At 38.2% G+C, this 18,750-nt stretch overlaps 1 long non-coding RNA gene and 1 pseudogene across 1 annotated transcript in view; both read right to left on the minus strand.

Annotated features, from left to right (window-relative positions):
* Positions 1 to 18,750, minus strand: part of LOC134728443 (uncharacterized) — a 49,586-nt gene that overhangs the window by 16,572 nt on the left and 14,264 nt on the right. The gene's annotated exons all lie outside the window — the stretch shown is intronic.
* On the minus strand, positions 10,804 to 11,044 carry LOC112441401 (small ribosomal subunit protein eS27-like; annotated as a pseudogene).

The following is an 18,750-nucleotide window of genomic DNA, read 5'->3' on the forward strand; positions in this document are numbered from 1 at the left end:
AAGCAATATGGAAACGTGAATACAGTTTGTTTTTTCTTCACTAGATTTTTCTGCCATGCAGCATTTAACACTGGTGCAGCTGTCAATACCCATTCATCTGCTATCGGGCAGCTTTTTCCTTTCACTCACTGTGACATTTTTAAAGTGGCAAAAAAAAAAAAAAAGCTTAAAACAGCATATTTGTCACTTTTTTCTTTCTGGTGACCTTTTAAGCACTAGGGAAAATTACTCTGTATGTACTAAACCCTTTAATCATTACACATACTTTCACAATAGTCCTTTATATAGGGGTATCATTTAATTAAATTTAAGGAATTTACATTGTACGTGCTGCTGTTCATTTAATTATTCAAAAATTTAAACATAAGAAAACCTCATAGCTTTTAGCTATGACAACCATGTAATGCAACTGTAATTTATATTAAGACTCATTTTTATAAGTGGAATTTCAGAAATAACTTGTGCATACCCTCAGCTTCCAGCTTCTAAATTCTGATAAATAGCTACATGAAATATACTTATTCAGTAAATAAAAAATGTGTGTTGCTAGTGAGGCATGACAAGGAAGGTTTTGAGAGGGAAGATGTAAGATTGAGTCTCAACTCTATTTTGGATCACTGTGTGACCTTGAGGGAGTTGCTGAATATCTCTGATTTGCACCCGGGATCTCATCATGTGCGAAATAAGATAATGATAGCCACCTCTCTCCAGCATAGTGTGATTGTGAGGAACAAATTAGCAAATATTTGTATATGTGCTCTGAAATCTACAAAAAAATGAAGAGGAATATGATTTTTAGTTCAAAAACACAAATATTCTGTTTTCTAGAAATGGTGGAGAAATTAGAAATTCTTATAACATGCCAGAAAGAAATATTTAAAACAAACTAAAATAACAACATTAGCAACATATTATTTAGTTACTGTCCTTTCTAAAACTAGAAATGGAAATACTGCTGTACCTGCTATAGAATGGCTTTAAAAATTGCAAAAGGTAATAATTCCGGATTGCCTATTTAGTCTCAGTTTTCGTTTCATTACTTTGATATAATTGGCATATCTTTAAAAATGACCAGGTCTTTTTCCTCCTACCCTCTAAACTCTGTGGCCTGGCATAGTAGAAAGTGGATGAAGTTTACCTCAGCAGCCCTAGAACAGAGTGATCTCCTTCGCCATTTACAGGTTGGTCACCAAGAGTAACTTAGCTTCACAAAGCATCAGCTTTCTCATCTCTACAAAACAGAACATCATGTCTACCACAGAAGGTTTTTTTGTGGGTCATAAATTGTGTACCAGCATATTGCTGGTACACAATAATCTCTTGATGAATGGTATTTATTACTGCTGTTCTGGCATGAAATCTCTTGGCACAATTTACTATTAAAGCAACCCAGTGACCTTATGGATTCTGTCGTGCAGCAAGCATCCAGGCAGAGGTCAAGATGCAGGTGGTCCTCTTCTTCCAAGAAGTCCTCTTGGATCCCTCCTCATTTGTCTTTGACATGCTGGGAAAGCAAGGGCCTATCATGTCCATAGGTAAAATGAAGTTACATTCCAAACCCTCCCCTTGAGGCAAAGGATCCTGGTGTCTTTCTTTCCCCGACTTCCCAGTCTTCTCATATAGACAAATTAGGGGTGGGGAATGGGCTTAGGTCATGCCTGGTGGTCATAGGCCTGTTCTAATAGAGTACACTAAGCATCATAATAGAGATGACTACACAGATCACTTGAAACCATTCAAGTCGGTGAGTTTTGGAATAGAAACTTGGATTGAGTCAGAAAGAATGAATGAAATTCTCCAGGCTGGTAGGAGGGAGGAGAAAGATTCCTCAAACAAAGACAATAGCATGCTCAAACCTAGACAAATGAATGGCATGGGTGGTCTGGCCACTGTGGCTGACACATGACTTGAGGGCAGATGAAGATCAACAGTGATTGTCACATGTGCCATTCTGAGAAGTCTGGGTTTCATTCTCTATTCAGCTAGGACCCAGTGATGTTTTCAGTGAGGAAATAACACTCCCTGACTTGTGTTTTAGGAAGATCACTTTAACATTTATGTGGAGAATGGACTGGGATGATAAAAGACTGTACAGTAAGGAATTGTACAATGAGGGTAGACTTTGGAATAGTCAAGCAAGAAAGAGTGTGAGCCTGAACTAAGGCAGCATTGGTATAAACAGGAGAAGGCAAAATTAGGAAATAGAACCAACAGAACTTAAATGAATGACCCTGAGGAATAAGGAGGAGAGAGAGGTTGAGGATTTCCTGAGTAGTCTGAGCAGATAGTAAACCAATTAAATATAATAACATTATATGTATTTCAAAAGGAAAATATTCAAACACAATTACGTCCAAAGACTTCAGGAAGCAGTCACGTGCTTGCACTTATTTGTAATAAATCTTTGCATTTAAGAGACACTTAATTTATATTTGACATTTTTAAACAAAGGGTAATTAATAACTGTATTCCTATTACTTAAAATCACCTTGAATGTGTAACAGCTACCAATGCTGGGTCATCTTATTGGCAATGATATGCTTCTCCAAACTGGGGGATAACCCTTAAACATGATGTCATGCTCAATAATGTTCTCAATAAAGTGTCAGGTAGTTTCCCTTCAGCTTACACGGCAGCTGCATTCTTAAAAAATTTCATGTATGTTTAGGCGGTACAAGGGCCTATCATGTCCATAGGTAAAATGAAGTTACATTCCAAGCTTAGAAAATTGTAAGTGGCTTTTTTCACCTACAAGAATGGCTGGGGGGAACATTTGAAGTTGTACAGAACACAGGACATTTCTTTGTGTGAGACTGTCCTGTGCTCCACAAGATCCTTAGCATTCCTGCCTTCTCGCATGCTATTGTTAATAGCCAAGCCATTGTGAAACCTAAAATCACTGGGATGATTAAACATCTTCCCAGTGAATTTCCAAAACATTCTTAGGGAATGGTATCACACTGACCCCACTGAAAACTAGAGTGCTTGGGGAAAGTTCCAGAGAAAACACCACAGTTTCCTCTTTTCTTAGCAGCTGGGGAGACCATTTTAGCTCCGGAAAAAAAAAAAAAAAAAAAAATCAACTCTTTAAAAAGAACTTTGATCCTGCTAGTTGAGAAATCTTCTTTGGTATGACTCAAACTGTACAAGACACACTGATGGCCAATCAAAAAGGATGAGAAGGAAAAAGACAGTATCACATCCATGCTTTCATTTTTAAAGTTTCATTTCTATCTCTGAGAGCTTGTGTTACCTTAGGCAATTCATGAACCGTAACAGGCATTTCTTCATGCCCTGAGTGTCCAGGGTAGAGCTGGGAGCAAGATATAGAGAATGGCTCTATCCTTTACTTAATGGGTGGGCCTCGCCCGCTGGTTTGTTGGATCCAGTATTGCTCTGGAGCCAGCTTTCACCAGCTTTTGAGAGCCAACCTAAATCTTCAGGAATTTTGTGAGCCAACTGACAATATGTTGGAAGCTTAAAATTGGCCATAGCAATAATATTTAAACCATGGAAATTGGCAAACACTAAAAATCAGGGCTCTCCCCACTCCCCAGAGCCAGTTGTTAAACATTTACCAGTATACTACTGGTTGAAGCGCTCCCCCATCCTGTAAGAAAGGGAGAGGTCATCACCGCGGAGGCATTTTACAAATGCCCATAATCCTCTATGTTCTGTCAGCCTCATAGGCTGCTCATTATACCCTCATGCTTGGTAATAATGCTACAGTAATGTTACTTAGGGACATGCCGATGCTATTTTTCTGAAGCACCTATGCAAGCGTCTCATGGGTGGGCAGTCCCTGTGCTGGGCACTGACAGACAGCCAAAATGGCTCGCCCTAAATAGACACCTCTGGAAAATCCTAACATCCCCATCTGTGAAGGAATGCATTTCATTCCTCCCCTCCTAATCTTCTTACGGTAGCTAAGCTTTAGTCAAAGCTTCAGCTTAGACATAAACACTAATTCACTCACTCTTCAATCAATCTGCCACTATGGCAAGACCAAGCTTGGGGAAAAGCCACAGTAGCCTCAAAAGCAACTTGAAACTGACAAATCCCTTAGCTTCAGTTTCTGGGCCAAAAAGAGTTAAGAGTTTGTCAGCTTCAAGTCACTAGAGGCTTTAGAAGTCAGTCAAATCTGCCGACTCAACACATTTTGCTTTAAATAGGAAAGATGCCAACTGAAGCTGAATGGTAAAAGAGATTTCCAGGGACTGGTAAAACTAAGGAGAAGGGAGGAGAAAAGAATATGTAGTGAGAGTAATAATTCCTTTTTCAAACAATGTAACAGTACTTTTACTAGATATTTCTTCTCCTTTTTCCATTATGTCCTCTGCGTTAAGTATTATTTTGGCCATTTTAACAAGTGGCAAAATTAGAATGGTCAGATAAATTTCCCCATGCATTTGGGGAAATTGGAACTAAAATCCTGGTCTGCTGATATCTTCCTCTCAATCGTTCTTACTCTAGATATGTGTTTCCCATTTGGTAACAGGAAGATAACATAACTAAAACATCCCTTGAGCCACATCCATACTTAGGCTTTTATGCACATGAATCTGTTTAAAAAAATAGTTGAAAATAGTCAGATATCCATTTAGTTCAAGTGAATTCTAGCATTAAAAATATATATATATAATCTGTGATAACATCATATGCCATTATCTCCTTGTATACTTTTTTCTTTTTCCAGCTTTACTGAGGTATAATAAAACAGGCATACTATAAACACAGTAGGTATACAATCTGATGTTTTGATATATGTAAAACCCATAAAATAATTACCACATTTAAGAGAGTCAATACAGTCATCCCTCAGTATCACTGGGGGATTGGTTCCAGAATCTCCCTCAGGTACCAAAGTCCTCAAATGCTCTATTCCCTTATATAAAATGCTGTAGTATTTGTGTATAACCTATGCACATCCTCCCATATACTTTAAATCATCTCTGGATTACTCATAATACCTGATACAATGTAAATACTATATAAATAATTGTTAGGCTATGTTGTTTAGGGAATAATGACAAAAAGGTCTGTGCATGTTAAATATGGCCACAAATTTTTTCCAAATATTTTTAATCCACAGTTGGTTGAATTCACTGATGCAGAATTCACAGATGTGGAGGGGCGACGGTATGTTCCACACATCCAAAATTCCTCACGTCCTTTGTAATTCCTCTTGTCTACCCCTTCCCACACATTCACCCCAGGAAACAACTGATCTACCTTCTGTCAATGAAATAAATTTTCATTTTTAATGTTTTATAAGCATAGACTCATACAATATGTACTCTATGTCTGACCTCTTTCATTCAGCATAATAATCTCAAAGTATCGCCATGTTGTTGTATTACCAATAGTTCCTCCCATTGTGTTGCTGAGTAGCATCTCATTATATGAACATGACACAATTTGCTTATTCATTCACTTATTGTTAGGCTTTTGATTTTTTTCCAGTCTGAGGCTATTGTGAACAATAATGCCAAAGGGTATTTATTGACATATGATTTTAATACCTCAGAGTGGAATGCCTAGGTCTTCTGAGAAGGTACGTTTACCTTTTTAAGAAACTGCCAAACATTTCCAAGCTGGCTATGCCAATTTACATTCCCAACACCACAGTATGAGAATTCCCATTCCTTCACATTCTGGTCAACACTTGGTATATCAATCTTTTTAATTTTAGCAGTGCTAACAAGTGTGCAGTGGTATCTCATTATGGTTTTAATTTGTATTGCCCTAATGAATAATGATATGAAGCATCTGTTCATGTGCTTATTTCAAATCCACATATCTTCTTTGGTTAAGTCTATCTGCTGCCCATTTTTTGTTGTGTTATTTTTATATTATTGACTTTTGAGAGTTCTATGTATATAATGGATACATGTTCTCTAGCAGATATATTCTTTGCAAATATTTTCTTTCAGTCTCTGGCTTGTCTTTGCATTCTCTTAATATCCTTTGGCAAGCAGAAGTTTTTAATTTTGATGAGATCTAATTTATCCATCTTTTTGTTTTATAGACCAAACCTTTGGTGTCATATCTAAGAAATCTTTGCCTAACCAAGGTCACAAAGATTTTATTTATGTCTTCTTTTACAAGTTTTAGAGTTTTAGGCTTTACATTTAGGTTTATGATTCAATTTGGGATTCTGAGTTAATTTTTATATATAGTTTAAGGTTTGGATGGATGTTTGTTTGGTTTCTTTTGCATGTAGATGTCCGATTGTTCCAGCACCATTTGTTGAAAAGACTATCCTTTCGCCACTGAATTGTCTCCGCACCTTTGTCAAAAATCAGTTGTCCATGTATATGTGGGTCTATTTCTGTACTGTGTTCTGTTTCATTGACCTATTTGTCTATCCTTATGTCTTTACCATTGTCTTAGTTAGCTCAGGCTGCCATAACAAAATACCATAGACTGTGTGGCTTAAACAAGAAAAAGTTATTTGCTTACATTTCTGGAAGCCAGAAGTCTGAGACAAGGATGCCAGCATGGTCAGTTTCTGGTGAAGTCTCTTTTCCTGAGTTGGAGACAGCCTAGCTTCTCATGGTATTCTCACATGGCAGAGAGAGAAAGAACAAGCTCTCTGGTGCCTCTTCTTATAAGGGCACTAATCTCATCATAGGACCCCACCCTTTGGGCCTCAACATGTAAATGGGGGGTATGGGGGTGGGGACACAAACATTCAGTCCATAAAACCATAGTATTCATGCCCTGAGAGTCTGAGGGTAGAGTAAGAAGAAGGAAAGATGTAGTAATAGTGATAATTTCTACTTCAATCCAACAGTGCTTTTACTAGATATTCCATCTCCATAACTGATTACTTTATAATAAATCTCGACATCAGGTGATATTAGCCTTCCAATTTCTTCAAGTTGACTATTCTAGGTCCTTTGCCTTTCCACATGAATTTTAGAATCAGCTTGTCAATTTTGACCCAAAAAGAAACCTGCTAAGCTTTTATTGGATTTTTATTAAATCTTTAGATCAATTTGAAGAGAATGACAATTGAATTGTATTTCTATATGTGTAAGAAACACTCAAAAATTAAAAATACCACATGTAATACCACCGAAACTATGAAATACTTAAAAATAAATCTGATAAAAGATGTGAAAGACTTGTACCCGAAAACCACAAAACATTGCTGAGAGAATTACAGAAAACCCTAATAACTGGAGAGCTATATCTTGTTCACAGGTCAGAAGACTCAATATTGGAATGATTTCTTCTTCCCTTTAATAATGGAAGCTGCTGCATTTTTATTTTTCTTGGAGATAGGTGAGGCCATTTGACTCTGATCTGCCTAAAAGAATCTCAGCAAAAAAGTGTGCATTATCTCCAGATCATATCTTTTTCTGTTTTTCTTTTCCCATGGGCTGGTCCAGATGAGGACAGCACCATAGGGTAGTGCATTTTCAAGTGTACTTCCCTGACCAGCAGCAACAGCTTCCCCCGAAAACTTGAGAATGCAAATTCTCAAGCCCCACCCCTGAACTGTTCAATCAGGAACTCTGGAGTTGGGGCCCAGCACTGTGTTTTAAAAGAAAAACCCTCCAGGTGATCCAGGCACAGACCACAAAGTATCAGTTGGAACACGGTTGGCTGAATATGCTTTTGGAGCAGTCACCTACTCTCCCAGGACTGTCTCCACCCTCTTACATGATGGAGAAACAAACTTGTCTTGCTTGAGACTTTGTAATTTTTGTCACCTCATCTATCTCTAATTATACCTCCATTGTGCCTGTCTATAATATTATCCTGACCTTGTATAGACAAGTTTCTTTCAGGACATACGGTTTATCTCAAAGATAGTATCAAGATTACCACTACGACATGTCAAGGTTAGTATTTGCCTATACTGAGGGATCCATCATAATAATTGGTAGTACCTTTCCTATATAACTTGTGATGTTTTGATAAGTTGGATGAACAATAAAGCGACATAATGTGCTATATTCAAAGAGATAATTTTATAAATTGTCATACATGTTAGTCTTAAAAATTATGAGAGTTACATATTTTCCCTTTTTGCATAATTTTCTTTTTCTCTAACTTTGAGGAGAAAATATGGGATTTTTTTCCTCTCCAAACTATTTACTTTTTCTAATCTGCTCCCATCATGTAGGTGCTTTAGTTGTCAATAGCAGCCAGAATTACCCTGAAGACTTGTTTAAGGGAACTGAAAAGGTGTGAACAGCCCTAGTGCTGAAAGTAAGAAAAATAATATCTTAAATAATATTCACAGTTGACTGTTCTTCAAACAAGAAAAAAGAGAAAGAATTATGACCTGGAAAAAATCAGTTATTTTATATATAAAATTATATGTAACATAAAATATATGTTATTTTATATACAAAATTATATATAACATAAAATATATAACATTTTATACTTCTTATGTAATCTGATCTATATAGCTCAAAATACATATGTGTGTGTGTGTATTTTACACATATATATAGTAAAAGTACACTGCAATAACTCTTGGAAATTTTTCAATGGTTCATCATGAAACACTTCTTACAGTGTTTCAATAAGCCTGTCTAAGTTGACTTGAGTACTTCCTGGTGATAGGAAAATTCAAGTATTCACAACTCATTCAATATTCTACTTATTTGCTAAGCACCTCCTCTGTATCAGACAGCCTCTTCAATTTTTGAACAGCCATAATTGTTTAAAAGTTCTAACCCACATTAAGATGAAATCCTCCTGTAAATAGCTTCAACAGAGCTCCTTGCAGAAACGCGCTGTGCTAGGAACTGGGGATAGAGACACAACTGCCTTCAGGGAACTCACGGTATCCTGGAGGTAGGGACAGAGGGTCTGATGACAGAATTAATAAATGCCAATGTATGGATGTACAGAATGCTTTGAGAAACTGGAGGAGGATGCCCTAAAAGATGAATAGGAATCAAAAGAGAAACAACATTCCAGGTACCAGGAAGAGTATGGATACAAGCACAGAAGCATGGAAGAGAAGGACATTTAGGAAACCTCTAGTAGCTCTGTATGTCCAAAATTAAAGTTGTGGACTAGATGCTAAGACTGGCAAAAATCTGTAAGACACATATTAAGAAGAGACTTGTACATCACAATGAGGGGCTCAGACTTTATTCCCCAGGCAATGGGGAGTCAGTAGAAAATATTATGTGAACAAGTGACATGATTCGCTTTCTGATTTGAAAAATTATTCTGAGTGAAGTAAAGAGAATGAATCAGAGAAAAGAGAAAACATAAGAAAGAACAAGAGGATACCTGTAAACAGTGTATGAGTTTCTTCCCCACTCTTCCTCCTGCCCTCTCTCTGTTCCCTCCTCCTGCAAGAGAAAATATGTCTAGGCTAAGGTAGCAGAAGTGAGGATGTGGATGAATCAACAGATCCGAGAGATATGAAATAAGATTCTCATCAGTATTTAGTAATCAACTCAGTATGGGCAGTGAAGGAGAAGGTTGTAGTTCTGTCCCCTGGAGCATCGCAAAAGTCTTTCCTATGACAACCCTTCAGTCATTTAAGAATAATTATCACCTTCTTTCCTTCACCCCTCAAACAAACCAATTCTTGTCCTTCAACCTGGGTACAATAAAATGCCATTCCCCAGTCCCCCTATCTCCCAGTGTTTAAGTGGGTATAGAAGGTACGTTATCTAAAATTTCTCAACAACCTACTCAAAATTCAAGAAGTAGATAAATGTATTTCTCTCTAGCCTATAAGAATTCACACCAGCCAAAAGATCTCCCTCACTGTTCAGTTCTCAAAAAAATATATTAATGCTTCTAAATCAAGAACAAAAATAAAGTCACTCAAAAATAAAGTTTAACATTTCATATTTTTGGCACTTAAAATATTCTTCTATTTGTGCTTTCCTAACATGAGCATATGACTTGCAAAGCAAAGTAGCCATAAATCAGGCTACTCTAACACCCTCTTCACAGACATTTGTCAGGAAAAATAATTAGTATACTGGCTAAGAGAACACTAATAAAGCAGTGCATTGCATTTCATTTGGTCCTTATTCAACAACTGCAAAGAGTTCCAAAGAAAAAGACAAAGAAAATTAGAATTATTATTATCCTACACCCAGCTTTCCTGATGGAGCATATTTCTTGATGCTGGCAAAACTCCTGGACCTAATCTTTATTTTTTAACCTATTGATCCTTTTCCATTTAGTGACAGACTTGTTCTGCTACAAGGGATGGGTTTCCAAATTGGCCTGAGGGATGCATGTGGGTTAGAAACAATATTGTCATTGGCCTAGTTTTGGCAGGATTGGTGGAAAGTCAGACAACTGTTATGTTTTGGAGTTGTGGGCTAATAGTGCCCTCTGTTTTCCATTTTTGCTCCCATCCACAGAATTACCAGATGGCCAAAAAGCCACTAGAACAGAAGTAATGTTCCAATACAGTGGAAAAAGACCAATCCAGTAAACACTCTAACATCCATCCAGTGACTTAAAATAGCAATCTAAATGTTCTAAAGATGAAGGGGAAAAAAATAGAAAACATAGCAAAAACTCTTTACGCCTGACTCCTTTCACCTGAATACATGGTCTTTTCAGAGCAATAAATTTACCGCAGATTCCAGCACCCTCAAAATGTCCCACCCATCTTCCCAAATGCCCAACTTGTAGCCCAGTTGGCCACAATTGTTCAAAAGATTTAGAAGACATTTCCTAAACTTCCCAGAGATTCTCGGTCAGTGGATCCAGGGTGGAGCATAGTAATCTGTAATTCTTTTTAAATACAGAATATGCTTATCAAGATGGTTCCTATTCATCTTGATAGAGGGTGATTTAATGCTGCTTCCTCCTGAAGGAACATTCTTCTGTAAGGCTTGCTTTTTCTCCTGTAGGCTGGCAGAGAACAGTGGAGCCACCAACACATAAAACTACTGTTTGTGCCTGGCTAAAAACCCTGGCGATTTTATAGCATCCTGGGTATTTCATATCCATGAAGTGCCTGGGGCTCTGCATCAGGCACTCCTTGTGTTTCCTCTTCTGGAGAGGGATAAAAGAGGTCTTTTGTGAGAGGCATGTTCTCATGGATATGTAGTCACCACTAGAAAGGGAAATACGTCATTTAAAAAAAATCTTTCCGAGTGATTCTGATGGTCACATTGGGGAACTATTTAAAGGAATCTTTAATGGTCTATCTGTAGGAGAAATTTTCAAATGAGGTGCTGGTGCTAGAAATGGAAGTCATTGGTTGGGTAACTTTTCAATTTTCATACATCCTCCGCTCCTACCTCCAAGTTTCTTCCGTGCTTTCTGCTGGAAAGGGAATATAGTACACAGGGTGAGTAGGAATTGAAAAACACTGTCTTTGGAATGGAGAGTCAGGGAACTGCCTGGAGAGAAACGAAGCAAAACAAAACAAAATGCTCTCGCTCTGATAGTGTGAACTAGTTGGGTGCAAATATAACAACACCCATCTCAACCCTGGTTCATTCTATGGGGCAAGTTCTTCCTCTGCTCCTGGAAGAAATTCTGAGAAGGTGAAACTGGTTTTTCCTGGCATTTTCAGATAATAAAATCATTTTGCCTGAAAGAGTCTCATGTTACAATTAAAAGTCAAGTCAAAAACCATAGAGTTTAAAGTTAAAATTTCTCTCCTCTCCGACTGGGGATCTCCTCCCCCAGTTTGGGCCTGCACCTTCAACCTCTTCTTAGTTTCCCCTCCTGCTTCTCCATCTCTTCTCCCTCACTCAATAAGCGTCCTGTCCCCCATGCAAGATTGAAAGTGGGACTAGGCGCCGGGGTAGGAAAGGAAGAGAGGTAAGGTTACAGAGAGAAAGGTCTTACCTGACCAATATTGATGCAACCTGACCCTCTTTCCCCCTGGCTGGTTAATTCTTGCTCATGAGATGCATTAAGCGTTCTTTGAAGAGCTCCTGTCATCGCTAGAGATGTCTCACCTGCAGAACTAGGTGGATTCATTTCCTCTAGCTGGTGATTCACAATTCCCTGAGCACCTGACTTTCACTGTACACCTTCAGCCTTTTCTATTGAGGTCTCCTTGCCTTCCCTCTATCAGATACATGGGCAGGGCTTAGGGCAGTTTAAGGATGGCTTTCTCTCTCACTTGTTGCCCACATTTGATCCATGAAAAAGACTCACGTGTGATTCCCTGTCGCACCAACAAAGCAGGAAGCTTTGGCCAGAGCATCTTGCTTTTAGGTGCTTTAACCATGTGTCAGATACCAGTCCACTGTATCCCCCAAACAGCAGGGAATCCTATCAGAAACCTCAATTTATCCCTGGGAAGCCTATTTTGCTTGACTTTAGGTGAGGAGGAAGCCTCTTCCTCTTACTCCATAGCCATGAAGGCAGGGTATCAGCAGCATACTAAAAACTCTAAGATTTTTTCTTTAATCTCCAATCAGTATCTTTTGATCTCTTCCATTTCTTTCACAGATTGAATATAGGTGATCTGCAAAATCAGTTTATAGCACCATCTTCTCAAAATGTTACATGGTGCAACTATTGTCTGGAGGCCTTAGATGAAACGGGGATTTGGAGAGTCCCATTTTACATTTTGATGGCTAAAGCCCTAGTCCTTTGGACTGTCACACCAAGACGGTCAATGGATTTCCATTAGAGGATCTGAACATGCCCTGTATTCCAGTTGGCTCTTTGACATTCAAAGTCTGGGCAGACTGGCAGGCCCCATTTGCCAAGGAGCAATTACTTCTGTAGTAATTAGGTCTGAAATCATGTTGCCTGTTTGAATCAAAAGCAGTTTTCTGCACAAGATAACATTCAACCAGTGCAGACACGGAAGAGTAAATAAACAACCCATGTTTCTTCAACCAGGCACAGCACTGAATTTTACAGCAGTTAAAGATTCTAAGGGTATTAAAGATTACAAGAATGTAATCATACCAATACCAAAGAGATTTGTTAATTAAAGCCAAAATCTGGAAGTATAAGCTGAAGTTATTATTGTTTATATTATAATAGAAAAGAAAAAGAGAGACAAAGAAGGAAAAAGAGAAGAAATCTTAAATGGTAAACTGAAAAACAAAATCATAAAAATGTAAATATATCGAGGATTCTAAAAATCAACTAGTTTAATACCTTCATCTTACATAAAATAATAACAATAGTAACAAAAAACCCTACTGCGCATTTGCTATGTTTTAAGCACTTCATAATAATGTTATCTCATTTAATCATCATATATGAAAGGCTGTGGTAGATTAGATTATTGCTCTCGGGTCTTCACTCACTCCCTTTTTCTGCCGTGTAACTTTCTGATGCACTGTAGTGGGCAGAGTACATTTCTCTACCCCATTGATACTGGGCTTGACCACGTGACTAGCATTGATCAATGAGATGTTAACACATGTCACACAAATACAAGAGTAAAGTCTGTTTTCTAATTTTGTAAATTGTGTAATTTGACTTGTCATCTTGCATTCCTGAGATTGGTGCTGGACAAGGCCAATGAAGAAACATACGGAGCAAACCTAAACTCAACCTGGAGCCTAGAGCCAAGGCTCACCAATGACATCCTGAAGCAGATCTACCCCAAAACACTTGCAGGCCCATGAACCAAGAAAACTAACGCTTGTGGTAAGCCACTGAGTTCTGGACAGTTTGGTATACGGCATTATTTTAGCAATGGCTGACTAATACAAAGGTCTAGACAAAGAGAAAGAATGTCTGCTTATCACCAAGGCTGAAATAAATTTTAAAATACTCATATTCCCAGTTTTCTTTCATACTGCTTATTTGTCTCAGTTTAGATACCTTAGCTCTAACCTGTGCTCATTGCTGGAAGTTAAGGATTTTATTTGAAAGAGTTCTAAGAGTAACTCACAGAAGCTCTGAATTACTAAAAGAGCTAAAAGTTTACACACACTCACAAACAAACACACACACACGAACCTTTTTGTGGGTGCTTGCTTCACCTGAGATGTAAAGACAAACAAATGGACATCTATAATAGGTCAGCTTCAGGATGAACAATGTTAAGCTGACAAGGGTTTTTTATGCAGAATGTACCATCAACTCCCAGGACTAGAAGCATATAAAAACCTAGGCATTGGCCGGGTGCGGTGGCTCACGCCTGTAATCCCAGCACTTTGGGAGGCCAAGGTGGGCGTATCACGAGGTCAGGAAATCGAGACCATCCTGGCTAACAAGATGAAACCCCGTCTCTACTAAAAATACAAAAAATTAGCCAGTCGTGGTGGCAGGCGCCTGTAGTCCCAGCTACTCGGCAGGCTGAGGCAGGAGAATGGCGTGAACCCGGGAGGCAGAGCTTGCAGTGAGCCGAGATCACGCCACTGCACTCCAGCCTGGGCAACAGAGTGAGACTCCGTCTCAAAAAATAAAAAATAAATAAATAAATAAATAAAACCTAGACGTCAATCAATGGGTGTTTATTGAGTGCTTATACAATATTAGGCTGAGGGAAAGGTGGCACTTGGGAGTGGGGGTTTGAGGAGTGGCTAAAAATAAAAATATGACAGAGACCTTCCTCTGAGAAATTTTATTCTCATTCTAACAGGAACTCATAGTTTCAAACTCCAAAACACTCAGATCTGCATGGGAACTCATAATCTGTTTCAAAAATCAACGTCAAATTTGCTAACAAACAAAAACATCTACCCCCCCCCCAAAAAATAAATTCTACGGCAAACATTTACTCAATGCGAAAAAAGTAAAAGCATTAACTTTAAAATTAGAACTAAGACAAAAATGCCTGCTATCACTATGTTCACTTTATACAAGATATCAGAGCCAGTAAAATAACAAAGAAAAAAGAAGTCAAAAGTGTGATAACAGGGCCGGGCGCAGTGGCTCACACCTGTAATCCCAGCACTTTGGGAGGCCAAGGCGAGCGCATTTTCTAAGGTCAGGAGTTCGAGACCAGCCTGACCAACATGGTGAAACCCCGTCTCTACTAAAAATACAAAATTAGCCAGGCATGGTGGCACATGCCTGTAATCCCAGCTACTCAGGAGGCTGAGGCAGGTAAATCGCTTGAACCTGGGAGGTGGAGGATGCAGTGAGCCGAGATCACGCCATTGCACTCCAGCCTGGGAAACAGAGCGAAACTCTGTCTCAAAAAAAAAAAAAAAAAAAAAAAAGGTGTGATAACTGGAAAAGAAAAACCAACAACAACTATTATTTACAGACTATATGGCTGTATATATAGAAAACTAGAAAGAATATATAATGTTGGAACCATAAAAAATTTTAAATAGCCTGGTATAAGATTATTGGTGTGAAGATCAATATTAAAAAGGCAACTGCATTTTATTTTTTTATTAAGTTTTTAAAAAACTTTTACTTTAGGTTAAGGGCTACATTAGCAGGTTTCTTATATAGGTAAACTTGTGTCATGGGGGTTTGGTGCACAGATTATTTTATTACCCAGGTAAGAAGTACAATTATAGTTTTATATACCAGAAATAGACCTTTAGAATGTATAATTTTTAGGGCCAGGTGTGGTGACTTACGTGTGTAATCCCAGCACTCTAGGAGGCCAAGGCAGGCAGATCAGTTGAGGCCAGGAGTTCAAGACCAGCCTGGCCAACATGGTGAAACACTGTCTCTACTAAAAATATAAAAATTAGACAGGTGCGCTGGCATACTCCTGTAGTCCCAGCTACTCAGGGGGCTGAGGCGTGATAATTGCTTGAGCCGGGGAGGTGGAGGTTGCAGGGAGCTGAGATCACACCACTGTACTCCAGCCTGGATAACAGACTATGAATCCATCTCAAAAATATAATATGTAAATAACTTTTTAAAATACCACTTAAAATCCAACAATAAAAGAAAGTTGTGTGAATAAACTTAACAAAAGCTTCCCAAGATTTCTATGAAGAAAAACATAATACCTTACTGGAAGGTATGAAAGATAACTTACATAAATTAGAGACATACCATGTTCATGAATTATATGAATGGGTATGTATTATAACAATGTCAATTACCCCTAATTATTCTATACATTCAATTTAATTTCAGTCACAGTCCAATAAGGTTTTTAAGGGACATTAAAAGCTAATTTTAAAAATCTCATGTAGAATTAATGGACAGATAGAAAGATGGATAGTTATGTGACAAGGAAAAATAATAAAATGTGAATTATAGAATCTAGGTGGTGGGTTCATGAGTGTTTGTTTACTGTAAAATCCTTTTAACTCTACTTTTGGACTTTTAATAGCAAAATGTTTCGGTGGGGCGAAAATCATTTGGAAAAGCCAATAGCTAAGAAAAGCCCAGATGCTCCTAAAAAGGAAGAACAAAGTGCTTTACCACATGGGAAAGCTTTGAGTGAAAGTTATTAAGACAGTGTGGTATTGGTGTGAGAACAGACAACTGAATCAACAGAATATGATACAGACCAGGCATCTATAAAAACCTAATTTATATCAGATCCGACATTAGAGATCACTGGAAAAAGGATAGACTATTCAGTAAATGGTGTGAGGAAAATTGGTTATCCATATGGAAAAGAAAACATTGAAGACAAAACTTTAAAACTTTTAAGAAAACGGTAAGAGAATGTCTTTTAAATATCTTTATAAAATAGAAAGTTTTTAATAGCAAAAAGGTATAACTCATAAAGGAAAAGACTGATCAATTTTATTACATTAAAATTTAAAACTGCTATTCAACAAAAGATGGCATCAAGAGAGTAAAAGATTATCCTGCAATCTGCAAAGAATTATTTTCAACTCATATAACTGAAAACAGATTACTATCCATATTTTATAAAGTACTCTTATAAATCCTTGAGAAAAAGACAAACAACCCTACAGCAAAAAATGGGCAAGTGCAGAAGGATGAAAGGATGAAAAATCTAAAAAGCCTATCCAGGAGGAAAGAAATACACAAACTCCGTTAGGAAAATTAACACTTTTAGTGGTCCTCAACCTTAAAAGAATCAAGCTAAAACAAAAGTGGCACGTGCTTATGATATACTGTGGTAAATTTGCAAATTTCCAATAAATTATAATCTAGAAGCTTACAAACCACACAGGACTTCATGAAGACTTATTTATTACTCTACCAAAAAAAAAGTATGAATTATGGCTAAGTATGCCTTTCTGTCCTTGGAAAGACAGGAAGGGAGACAAAATCCTAACCAAATGTCCTTTTTTTCTCCCTGCCCTCCTTTCTTCTTTCCTTCCTTCCTTTCTTTCTTCCTTCATCCCTCTGCTCCTTCCTTTTCATGTTCCTTCTCTCCTCCTTCTATCCTTTCTCTCTGTCCTTCTGTACTAGTTTTCTAACACTGCATAACAAATTACAAAAAACTTATCTGGGTGCAGTGGTGCACATCTTTAGTCCCAGCTACTCAGAAGGCTGATGTGGGAGGATCGTTAGAGCCCAGGAGTTTGAGGCCAGCCTGGGCAACATAGAAAGACCCCATCCTTAAAAACACAATAACAACAAAAACCCTTAACAATACAAAACAAAATTTGTATTTCACAAGGTCCGTGAGTCAGGAGGCCAGTAACAGATTAACTGGGCCCTCTGTTCAGGGTCTCACCAAGCTGAAAGTAAGCTGTCAGCCAGTGCTCTGATCTCATCTGTGACCCAGAGTTCCCTTCCCAACTTATTCAGATTGTTGTCAGAATTTAGTTCCTTTCATCGATAGGACTAAGGGTCCAATATACTTGTTTGGTGTTGGCTAGGAGTAACTCTCAGCTCCTAGAGACTGCCCTCAGGTCCTAACCCTCCTACAAGGTGCAGCTTACTTCCTCAAAGACAGCAGGACAATCTTTCTCATGCTTCAAATCTCTCTAACTTCATTTAAGAGCTCACCTGATTAGGTCAGGCCCTCCTAGGATATCCCTTTTGATTAACACACATTCCAATGACTAGAGACCTTAATTAAGCCAGAAACCACAACTTACTTAAAATGCCTGCAGCATAAAGTGACAGGTGGCCATGAGTAGGAGAAAGCTAGAGAAATAAAGGCCGAATCACAGAGGACTTTACAAACCACATATGGAATGTGACCTTCATCCCAGCAACAGTTAGAAACCAATGAAGGGCTCGAAGGTTTTTAAGAACAAAAATGTCAGAATCAAATGGTCAAATCTGCACTTTAGAAAGATGGCTCCTAGGGGGCAGTAAGAAGGAGAAAGAGGGAGGTTCCACTTGAACATGTATTTGTGGGATGGAAGGGGAGCATGCGACAAAAATAACTCTAGAAGCTGCCCTCCAGATACTATGCCATGCCCTTAGAAATTCTTTAATTTGAAAAACAATTGCTGGGCATCTATTCTACACCCAGAGACAAAGCTTATAACCAGAAAAACAGTCATATGTCCGTCTTCTCCTAACATGCCACAAAAGTACATGCATGGCTTTTGAAAAAATAGTTGAGAGAGGGCAAAAGTCAATAAGCAGAAGGGAATAAAATTTAGGGGAGAAGGTTAGCACACCAAAATGTATACTGTATCTTCACTTATGGTTTCCACTTAGGATGAAATATTCTTAAATTTTTTTGAAGTCAAAGGGGTACAAGAGACTTGGTCAGTTACAAAGACATTGGGTCCACAGGATAAAATTGTTTAGGGGACGAACCAACATTCCAGAGAGTGAGACTCAGCAAAACTTTTCACGTGGATCATCTGCATTATTTTAAGTAGTAAACTAAGAGCCAGAAGAGGTCAAAATGAGGGAGTGAACCGTACGCAGCAGGGTTTGCAGAAAAAGGTCTCCTGATGAAGGGAAGACAGACTATAGCTCTGCAGAGAGGAGGGGCAAATCCTA

Source organism: Pan paniscus, chromosome 10, assembly GCF_029289425.2.
Source record: "Pan paniscus chromosome 10, NHGRI_mPanPan1-v2.0_pri, whole genome shotgun sequence".
Taxonomy (NCBI): Eukaryota; Metazoa; Chordata; class Mammalia; order Primates; family Hominidae; genus Pan; species Pan paniscus.